We start from the raw sequence: 11,895 nt of genomic DNA, 5'->3' as shown, positions 1-11,895 counted from the left end.
TGTATGGGATGGCATCTGCCCCAGGAAAAGGAATTAAACAGTGCTTGGGGCAAATGCCTATGGCACCAGCTATGTGATATGAGGGGTAGGAAATTCTCATGTTCAGGGCTAGCCTAGGTAATTACAAAACCCTGTCTTAAAATTTTAAAGACATTTACAAAATGACCAGGGGTGGTGTAGGGGTGGGGAGAGAGAGCTTGGTAGATACGTGCTTGCTGTACAAGCAAGACGAACTAAGTGCAGAGCCCAGGAGCAACATCAAAGCTGGCTCTGGTCACATGAACCAGCAATACCAGTGCCAAGGGATGGCAGTGGAGGCACAAAGGTAGAAGGATCACTAGGGCTGGCCAGATAGATAGTAAGCCTAGTGGGCTGAGAGAGAATGCTAGGTTCAATGGAAGACCCCATTGTAAAGGAATAAGAAGAGAGTGATCAAACAGAACAAGTGGTGTCCTCTTCCAGCTTCTGTCGTACATGCACTTCTGCACGTGAAGGCTTATGACAGACACGGACTTTAAAAAGATGGAGATGGAAATATAGCTCAATGATACAGTGCTACAGTGCTTGCTTTGGGTTTTGTCTTCAACAAGGCATGGAGAGTACAAGGTAGAAAGGGAGGGATAAACCTCTGGGTGAGCTTGTTGATAAACCTATAGTTAAGGATAGAACCCCAAACAGGGTGCTTGCCTTTCATGAATGAGGATGCTGGAGTATTTCAGAAAAAAAAGAATGAGGAGGAGGAGGAGGAGGAACAGGCGCAAGGAGAACAAGAAAGAGCTTGAAATGTTTGCAAACCTACAGCATGCTCTCTTATCCTGAGAGCATTCTATTCTATCTATGAGAGAGTGAGGAGGAACAGTCTGCTTCCTTGTATATGGCTACTGGGCTGGATCTAAGCAGTACAGGAAACCCAGCAATGCTTCCATTATCTCCGAAGAATGCTGTGGACAATCTTGAGTTCCAGGAGAGCAGACTCCTCTCTACACTGACTCTGTTCTTTCCTTTCAAGCTCAGCGAGATTGAACGTAAGAACTCATTTCTATACAGCTTTTCTGACTCTTCACTCTATTTAATTTTTGAAAATTTCATATATAAAGAAAAATATATTGTAATTATATTCACCCTTAATTCTCCTTCCCTCTACTTCTGAACCCCTTCTTTGCAACTAACTAGTCACCCTCCCACTTCATTTCTCTTTCTCCTTTGGGCCCATTGAGTTTGATTGGGTTTTCCTGGATGATGAATATCATCCAGGATCTGGGATCTAGTCCTATGGGATTGGTTTTTAGAGCACAGGTATCTTATCAGTGGCTACATCACTGAAGAGAATTACATCTCTCCCTCAGTAATGGTTAACTGTCAATAGTTAACCCAGGAAGGGTGGGCCCTCGTTTGAAGGCCCTCCTCCATTTGTGATGGATTATTGAAAGGTACAACTTTGTGTAGACCTTGTGTAGGTATCTATAGCTGGTGTTTGTTCATGGTTAATTTCTTTTATGCCCTTACTTCAGGCCCAAGAGTTGTAAAATGTTTGTTCCAGTCCTCTTCTTTAACAACTGTAAGCTGCAGTTAGACTGCCTGTCACAGTACAGTACAGAGAGGATATTTTCATCTCAACAAATTGGGAAGAATTTTAACTCCAATTTACTTGGAAAAAATTATTGCATTTGTCAAGGTGACGTATGCCTTTATTCCCAGTGCTTGAGGGGAGGGCAGAGGCAAAGCAGATCCTCTGTGAGTTTGAGCCGTCTTGGTCTACAGATCTAGTTCTAGGACAGCCAGAGCTACATAGAGAAACTGTCTCAAACACATGCACGCATATACACACGCACACATGCACACAAATGAAAGAAAGAAAGAAAGAAAGAAAGAAAGAAAGAAAGAAAGAAAGAAAGAAAGAAAGAAAGGAAGGAAGAAAGGAAGAAAGAAAGAAAGATTAGCTTTTTAGGATAAACTTCTTCTAGAAGTGTCTTTATTGTACTTCTAGAATTTTTTCATAGCAATTGTATTGTTTCTAACACTTAATGAATGAATAGTTTTGCTTGCTTAATTTTTGAGACAGTGGGCTGTTGGCTGGGGCTTGTTTGTTTGTCTGTCTGTTTTCAGAGCAGGGGCTCACCATTAGTTCTCAAATTCACAGAGATCTGATTGCTTCTGTCTCCCAAGTGCTAGTATTAGAGATCTGCACCACCACACCTGCCCTATGAGTGGTTTCAGATGTTGGATAGTTGTCAGTTTGTTGGTGTAATTTCTGCTCAGTTTTTTCTTTCTTACAAAGATTGAAGAGATTAATACCCAAGGCTGTTAGTATTTACATTAATTACTTTTGTATTGTTGTGATCTCAGCACCTGACAGGAAAAATTTACATGAGGAAAGATTTATTTTGGCTCACAGTTTCAGAAGATTCAGTCCTTCATGGTCAGAAAGTACAGCAGAGTTCATTATGAACAGACAAGGGAAAAGCTCCTTACAGCACAGCAGAGAAAGGAAAACAGAACAAGGCTGGTAATCTTCAAAGGACCATCTCCATAGTAACTTATAGCTATCACTCATCTCCATGGTAACCTACATCTATCATCTACCTTCTGGTAATCTACATCTCTCATCCATCTCCATAGTAACTAGTAGCTATCACTCATCTCCATGGTAACCTACATCCATCATCCACCTCCTGGTGATCTACATCTATCATCCATCTCCATAGTAACACATCTATTCTTCAGGCCCCACAGATACCTAAACCAGCACATCATCTTGGGAGACAAGAACACAGTCTTTTGGGAGACATTTCAAAGTCAAACCACAACAACTTCAGAAGTTGTGATGGCTCATCTGGGTTGTCAACTTAATGCATCTGAGAAGAAAGAACTTGAGTCAAGAAACTGCCTCCATTAGATTAGTCTATGGGTATGTCTGCAGGAGATTTTCTGGATTTCTAATTAATTCAGGAAGGTCTAATCCACTATGGGCAGTGCAATCCCTAGGCAGGCAGGTATCCATGATAGCAATGATAACTGAACATAGGCCAGGGAACAAGGCATATGCAGTGCTCTTTATGGTCTCTTCTTTAGTTCCCACATTGAGTTTCTGCCTTGATGGACTGTCACCAGTGTGCTGGCTAGGGCTTTTTGTTTTGTTTTGTTTTTCCAGCTTGGCCCAAGCTAGGTTCATCTGAGAGTGCCTCATCAAGGCAAGCATATGGGGCATTTTCTTACTGTGATTGATGTGGGAGGGCCCAGTCTATTGTATGTTGTGCCACCCCCAAGCTGGTCCTATGAAAAAGCATGCCGGACAAGTTGTGAGGAACAAGCTGGCACGAAACGTTTCTCCATGGTTTCTGCATCAATTCCAACCTCCAGGTTCCTGCCCTGAATTCCCTCAGTGGTGGAGTATTATTTCAAAGTTTAAGATGTTTTTAGCCACGGTGTCTTCTCACAGCGATAGAATCCCCAAGTAAGACAACCTGTAAGCTGAGCACACCATTTCCATTTCCTCTACCAAGTTGCTTTGTGTTTTATCCCAGCCACACAGAAGCAAATGAGAAGAGAAAAATTTGATTTCTACCTGGACAGAGTAGTAGGAATGACTAGGGAATGATATACCACAATCACAAGAACAGCTCAGGGAGAGCTCAAAAGATACCAGAGAGGCAAGGCAGAGGTCGCAGCATGGCTGGAATGCTAAAAAATGTGTAAGTGCATAAAAAGCATGCACTGGACTCAGGTGCTCACTGAATGCAGTGCAACTGTAGACAAAAGGTGGGAGAGGGTCCCTTATGACAGAGATTGTTTGGGTCCATCTACATGACATATAGCTCAATGTAGTTCCTAGTTCTTCCAGTGTATACAGGTGCCCTGTGACTGAGTAGCTAACCAATGGACTATTCTGTCCACAAAGCACTGCATGAAAGTTTCCATTCATTCATTCTTTCTCACTCCACTTGCAAGTACTGAGGGCTCTGAGAACCTCAGAGGTGAAGCTGCAACCCAATGGGAGGAGCCAGTGCTCCTAGAGTAAGGTACTATGTGAAGCCACTGAAAATTGAGTCTTGGTTATCAAAACTTCTACACTAGTTGTCCTAAATAATGTAGTCTCCCTTTTGCAGGAAAGAAAAATATTACCCAAGGAGAGGATAGTGGTGGGAAGCTGAGAGAAAACAATGCCCTGCGTCTGGAGGGCCTCATGAGTTGAGAAACATTCTGTCGACGTGCTGATCTAATTTTAGCACTGAGTGAGACGACTCTAAATGTGCCTTGATTGGCATAAATGTAGGTTGACTTACTTTTGACAGCTATAATTAAAACATGCCATTATGTATTTTACACATATAACGAGGTACAGTAATTTATTAGGAAAGACTAAAAGGAGAAAAAACAGACCCCAGGTTCTAATACAAATTGACAAATATACATCCAGCTAAAGGCTTTTCAAATGCTGACATACACCATTGGGGGAAACAGGAGAAGCCTGACCCTGACTTGAGGAATGTTGATGTGATGGCTACTGTGTGCTGAGAATGCTCGGACTGTGTGTGATTAAACATGGGGCAAGCTGGCCTGCAGCTCAGGGAGCCAGCACAGAAAACTGCCTAGGTCTTTTAGTAATTAAGTGTAGTGATGCCGGTGTTGATTTCTATTAAACAAGAGAAAAATTTAGTGATAGACTTGAACAGTTACCTGAAATTACAGAATCATTAAAGGGAAAAATGTTAAGCTACAGTTTGCTTTGAAATATAGCATAGATTTTCTCATTGAAATATGCAGTAAATCCCTACTTCTGAGTAAAACTCTAAATGTCCACTCTTCCACAACTGATGACGTCACATGCAAGCATTCTTTTGAATACAGCGTCTTTACATTCGCATCAGAGGAAGTGCATCCTTTGCTTCGGGGTTAATGGCAGGCCTTCCCTTTGGCGTAACCATTCTCCTTTCTTTCCTCCTTTTCTGTAACAGCCACAGCGGTCCTTGAGATGCTGGTTGAAGTTCATGATAGAGGGCCAGTTGGCTGCAGCACCTCAGTGTAGTGGTGCGAGGACTCACAGCACTCACGTCTCAGCATGGACAGATTCCACCAGTATGCCCCGGCCTCAGGAACAGGGAGCCCCAAGTTCTCAGGCTAAAAATCTCACCAGCAATAATTGTAGGGCAAGAAGGCGACTGGGCTAAAGAATTGATTCCTTAAGCACCATTTGGCTTCAACTCATGGCTTAAAAAATTTCCATGAGCAGTGTTGTTTTTTGTTTGTTCTTATTTCAAAGGCAACACAAATCCTCTGTAGAAAACTTGCACAGAGAAGCACAGAGAAGCCAAAGAATTGGAAAGAATTGTAAATACGGAGGTATTTACACCATTACTTGTTACATTCATATGCGCTTTTATACATGTAAATACAGTTGTGAAATATGTCTACTCACTCATTATACACACACAGCAAATTCAGACAAACTCTAACATATATTTACATTATAAATATGTAAATGTATGTTATATATTTATGTAGTTATTACTTTTATGTTTATACTGTATGGAAGAATTTATATTTGTGTTAATTTCATTATACATACTTTTTTTGTAGCTGCAAACTTTACATTGTATTATAGACAGTTTCATACTTTAATTGGAAAATTTTAAATTTTTAATTAGAAATTTTTATTATCTGTATGTGTCTGTGTGGTATGTGCATGTGAGGACAAGTATTACAGACTATTGTGAGTTGCCCGGTGTGGATGCCTGGAATGGAATTTGGGTCTTCTTCAAGATTACTATGAGCTGTTATGTTATGTGATCCCAACTATGGATTTATCCTAATTGGCACAATTTTTAAGGACTTCTAGAAACATTCTCTTTCAAATGTCTTCATTATAATTCTGTTGCAAAATTAATTGTATTTTCCAAAATACACAGGGGAGAGAGAAGGTGTGTGTGTGTGTGTGTGTGTGTGTGTGTGTGTGTGTGATGTTAATTTTACCACTATAGCTCTGTTTAAGTGCTTCCTTCTCTGTAAAGGAAGCTTTAGTGCTATGAGGGGACACTGTGCACTATATGTAGTTAGCATTACAGAGGATAATATTTAACCTGTGCCTCACTGCGTGCCACCAGAGACCAGAGCAAAAGACATACTTTAAAAGTTGACCTGCATTAACAATGAATTTAATAATTTGGTCACTGATTTTTTTTTTTTAATGTTCAAGATCAATCAGCTATTGCCTGAGGTGACTTACTGGTGTCTCTGTAGTGAAATGATAATTAGAGGAATCTTTAATGGTTTCCTATTTCTGTAGAAACTTTGGCACCCTCCAATCTCCATGTTAGGAATGCCACGTAAGCCCGTAGTAAGTATGTGATGACATGCTGAGATAAATTTTCACTTGTGTTACGGGGTTTAGATCTAGGAGGGAAGTCACTACTCTTCATTCCAGGAACGACACCAAGCCTTGGCTCTCTGTGTATTACTGCAGCACCAAGAGCCAAGGTGACCAAGTACATGGAATGTTTCCTGTTGCCACTACCATTTGTCCTCTTGGAAAGCGTGCTATTTAGCAAGTATGCCTGGAAGGAGCACGGATAGTGAGCACAAAACACTGAAGATACAAGGCTTGACATCTTCAGAGATTTCTGAATTGTGCCTGAGGTTCGATTAGTTACATTCAGAATCATGTGATGGTGGCTCTCTAAGCATAAGAAAGCCGGTGAAACAGTATGATTTCTGCAAAATGACATCTTCATGTTCCAAATGGATACCTTGTATTTTAGAGAGAGTTTCTTAAGCAAAGTACAGAGCTTTTTAAAACTTTGGATAGAACCATATGATCATAGTGTGGTGTCCAGAAACCAAGAAAAGTGTGCAGTGTGCATTTTGTGAGCAGAAAACTTGAACTCGCACACTCGTGGCTAACGTTAGTGGGATTGGGCAGGAGTGGGTGCTGGCAAAGGAGTTTCCTAGAGCGACTAGGTAGACCGCCTCATAAAAGCTGTCAGTGAACTTGGTAGATCCTGTTCTATAGTTGTACTACAAGTATTCCAGTCGCTTAGTAACTATTTCATGTTCCAATTTTGTCACCCATTTTAACTTTTTGTGTCCATGCCTCTTGTCTCCCTGACCTAAATATTTATAGTACTGAAGAAGTTCTAGGTTTATTTATTTATTTTGATTATATTACCTTTTCCCCATTGACTAATTATTTCACTTTACATCCTGATGGCAGCTTACCCTCCCTTCCCAGTTCCCCCTCACACAGCCACTGCCCCTGCACCCCTTCCCCTTCACCTCTGAGAAAGGGGACATCCCTTCCAGGGAACCAACCCACCTTGGCACCTCAAGTCACTGATGGAATAGATACATCTTCTCCCACTGAGGCCAGACAAGATAGCCCAGTTAGGGGAGCAAAAGAGTCAGGGTAAGCCCCAGGGGCACACATGAAGACCAAGCTGCACATCTGCTACATACGTGCTGGGGGCCAAGCTCTAGCCTTTGTATGTTTTTGATTGGTGGTTCAGTCTCTGAGAGCCCCCAAGGGTTCAGGTTAGTTGACTTCACTGGTCTTCTTGTGGAGTCCCTATTCCCTCTGGGTTCCTCAATCCTTCCCCCAACTCTTTCACAAGACTTCCTGAAACGTTTGATTGTGGATCTCTGCATCTGCTTTGGTCAGCTGCTCGGTGGAGCCTCTCAGAGGACAGTTATGACTGTGAATGCAGGATGACAGATACAAACACGGCCTGAGCAATGAATTCTTATCCCCAAAAGTTGGCAGGGGTTGCTACTGCATTCATTTATGTCCATCTCATACAGGGCACCTGTGAATCCAGGCCAGCAGTGACAAACATAGCTGTCAACAGAATCTTCACATGCAACATGGAACATGGAACATGGAAACCCTTATCCTCGTGACAAGGCTTTGACCAACAAAGAGGCATCAAGGTCTCACAATGTGACCTGTGGATCCTCTCCCCTTGCAGATACAGTAGTAGTTGTTTCCTCCATCCACACCTAGACCTCCAGAGAGACATGGCTGATTGGCACATTCATCAAGGTTGAGTTCACAGTGGTCTCCAAGGAATCCATGTGCACAGTCACAGAAGTATCCCAAGAGCATCCTGACATGAGGCACCCCATAGACATGGCAGGATCCACATTCATCAATTTCCATTTCACAGTTCACACACAGTTCACTCGAGGACAGACACACCTGTATCTTCCTATCTCGTTGAGGCACACAACCTCATTCATGCAGGGACCAGAAACTCCTTCATCCATTTCTAAGTCTCAATGCCTGCCTTGGTGTCCAGGCACACAGAAGCAGGAGGAGCCATTGATTCCATCCCGGCACACAGCTCCATTGTGATAAGGGCCGGAAACACACTCATTGTTTCACAGAGCCTTCCAGGATATCCAGCAGGGCAGATACAGATGGGTGCTCAGGGTCTTTATGGCAGGGGCTGCCATATTGGGCAGGCATTCCCTCCACAGGAATTACTGGTGGTTTCACAGGTCAGCCCTCTGTACTCAGGAGGACATTGGCACATTATTCACACAAGTGGCAATTCCTTGGCAGGGACTAAAGAAGCAACTTTGTCCACATTATTGGCTAATATTTAAGCAACAATTGTTGCCTTGTGGAAAACCCTTGCTCATAGAATTCTTTTGGCAAGAATTTCAGAGACACCTGGTATTGTTTTCATTGCAAAATAAATCCTGGCACCACAAGTCCCCACAGGACTCAGTATATCCTTCCCCACTTAGGCCAAACAAGACAGCCCAGTTAGGGGAGCAGGATCCACAGGTAGGCAACAGAGAGATTCGTTCAAATTTTTCCCTTTTCCTCTCTCCTTCCCTCTCTCCTTCCTCCCTCTCTCCTCTTCCCCCTCTTCCCCTCCCTCACCCCCTTCTCCTCCCCATTCTTCTTAAGACAGGCTCCCCTGTAGTATAGGCTAGCCCTTGAAGTATTATTTCAGATCCAGCCTTCTGTGTTTCAGTATCTCATGTGGGAGCCACCATGACTGATTCTCAGCTCCTGGTTTTTAGTCCTTGCATATGGCTCTAACTCTTCACAATAAAATTTCCATCCATTAAGATTTAATCTTTTGTGAATATTAGACATATAAAGGTCTATTTTACAATCTTCATCTTTCTGTAGCTGTAGAGTGCATGAGTGGTTATATTTATCTATATAAGCTCCTTTGTTTTATATCCAGGAAATAATTTCCTCCATAGGACTTCCTAATTATTAGCAGCATGCATTGCCTACTGGTCTGAATTTCAAAGGAAACTGAATCATTGTTTGGCCATTAATTCCTAGCAACATTCGTTTTTTTTTTTTCTTTTTAATTTTATTTTAAGATAGGATCTCATGTATCCCTGTATGGCCCCCAAATCACTATGTAGACAGGGGTGACCTTGAATTTCTGAGTTTCCTGCCTCCACCTCAGGTGTGCCATGGTGACTATGAGAACATTGCTGAGAATCAAACCCAGGGCTTTCTTCATGCTAAGCAAGTTTTCTCCCAACTGAGCTACATTCCTAGTGTCCTACTTACTGTTTTTGAGAGAGGAAAGAGAGGAAAGGGGAAATGAAGGAAGGAACAAGAGGGGTAGTAGGGAATCGAGAGAAAATGAGGGAGAGGGTGGGAGGGGAGCAATTATGAGAATGAATGACTATTTCCCCTCCCCCTCCCATTTATTTGCCTGGGAATCAAGATGTAAAACTCACAGCTATGTCTGTACCGTCTTGCCTGTCAGCTGCTTTCCTCTAAGATTATCATGGACTCATCCTCTGAAACTACAAGCAAACCCTCAATTAAATGCTTACTTTTGTAAGCTGCCTTGGTCATGGTGTATCTTCACAGCAGTAGCGGTAACTGAGACAGTAGTCTATGGTGTACATATGAGTAAACACCAATTCCACAACTAGACAGTGATCTGTTGGTGATTTAGGCTGTGACAAATTGCTATTTCATTCTCCTAATATCCAGACAGATGCACTTTACCTTAGTAGAATGAAGTTTATGGTATAATCTATATTTATAATATTAAGAATTGTAAGAGGCCTTTTCTTTGGACTGAATCCTTCACCTGAGACTGAAAAGACCAACCCTAAACAGAGTGAATCAAAACATTCTGAAACAAGCCAAGTTTCTGAAGGTACTAGAGATTTACCACTGTCAATCAAAAAGAGCCTTGCAACATGTCCTGACACCATAAGGACCTATCTTGTGCTTTGACCTTTCAAGGACAGAACCTGGGGTAACTCCTGTTGAGGAATTGCTTTTGTCTATCATGTCCTTTCCTTCTTCCTGCTCAAGCCACCTACAAAGACCGAGTGTCTTGTCATGTCAAACACATGTCAAAGACCGAGTGTCTTGTCATGTCAACACAGCCCCCTGTGTTCTGCAGACAGGAGGGTGCTTCATGCACGATCATTATTCATTATATTGTTGAAAATAATTCAAACGAGTGTCTGATTTTTCCACACAATATGAAGGATATTTATAAAACCATGTTTTGAAGGGTGGAGGGATGGCTTGCTGCCCAGTGTTTGGTGTCCAACCCTCACTTAGCTCCAAGGGATTCCACACCCCCTCTGCCTTCACCAGCACCCACACCCAGGTGGCACACTTGCCCACACAGGAACACACACAGGCTGAAGCACAGGAACACATACATTCACATACAAAACCAAATCTTAAAAGCAATATGACCTTTCAAAAATCTTTATTCAAATAATATATAAAAAAGAGCAAATGTGGAGAGTGTGAATGGCTGATGACCTTTTGTTTTTACTATATGAACAGCCTTTTAAGGGAAGTTTTCGAGGGTTAGAAGTGCTGACAAATTGGAAAGAGAAATAAGGGGCTGGGGTTGATGGCTGAGCTCTTGTTCTTGCAGAGAACCCGAGTTTGGTCCAGCATCCAAATGGTGGCTAAAAGCAGTTTGTAACTCAGGTTCCAGGATCCAAAGCCTGCTCCTGGCCCATGTGAGCTGCATGGGCATAGTTAATACAGATGCAGGCAAAATGCCCATATGCATAAAATTAAATTAATAAGCCAATCACTTTTAAGAGAACAACAAAAGATGAATAACATTTATTTAAATTTAAAGCAACTGTTAGTGCAAATAGTGCAGCGCTCTGTTGTGTTAGAATTTTGCTTATTTTTTCCTGAATTTAAAATAACTTAAAAAAATTAGGTGCTTTTCCAAATATTTGTCCCTTGCCAGAAGGAAGGGTGTACTTCCCTGTTTAGTCTTTATCTTGGTGACTGGAAAGAAACCATGACTTCTGGATCATAACATTTTAGGTTGTTTTGAGGAATTAAAAGCAGCTGGATAGGGAAAGGAAAGTTCTTGATGAAAGCTGACAGTTTGCTCCTAACACCTCAACAGAGCATGGTGTGATCATGAACATGAGAACCGCACTACCACGTGAAACTTGTACACCAAGTCTGGATTCACTGTGATGAAAACTGGCATGTTATTTAGTGTCCAGTGTGATGTTTTGGGTACAGGCAGCATGGTTCCTCTTGCTGTGGAACATGATAAATAGGAACACTATGTCTCTCTCTCTCTCTCTCTCTCTCTCTCTCTCTCTCTCTCTCTCTCTCTCTCTCTTTGTGTGTGTGTGTGTGTGTGTGTGTGTGTGTGTGTGTGTGTGTGTGCGTGATTTTCCATATTGGTGACTAACAGTTATGGAGCTGTGATTAGATCTGAAGGGCAAATGACATTTGCTCTCTGTTTACTCTCAGCTTGGTGTTCTCTCGCCAAGTGATCCTTAAGAAACCGTTCTGGCACAAGGTCAGTTCCAGGCCAACAGATTGGGAAAAGATCTTTATCAATCCTACATCCAATAGAGGGTTAATATCCAATATATACAAAGAACTCAAGAAGTTAGACTCCAGAGAAT

This window comes from Rattus rattus, chromosome 3 (assembly GCF_011064425.1).
Source record: "Rattus rattus isolate New Zealand chromosome 3, Rrattus_CSIRO_v1, whole genome shotgun sequence".
In the NCBI taxonomy this organism is placed as follows: Eukaryota; Metazoa; Chordata; class Mammalia; order Rodentia; family Muridae; genus Rattus; species Rattus rattus.
Note: the sequence above shows the minus strand (reverse complement) of the source record.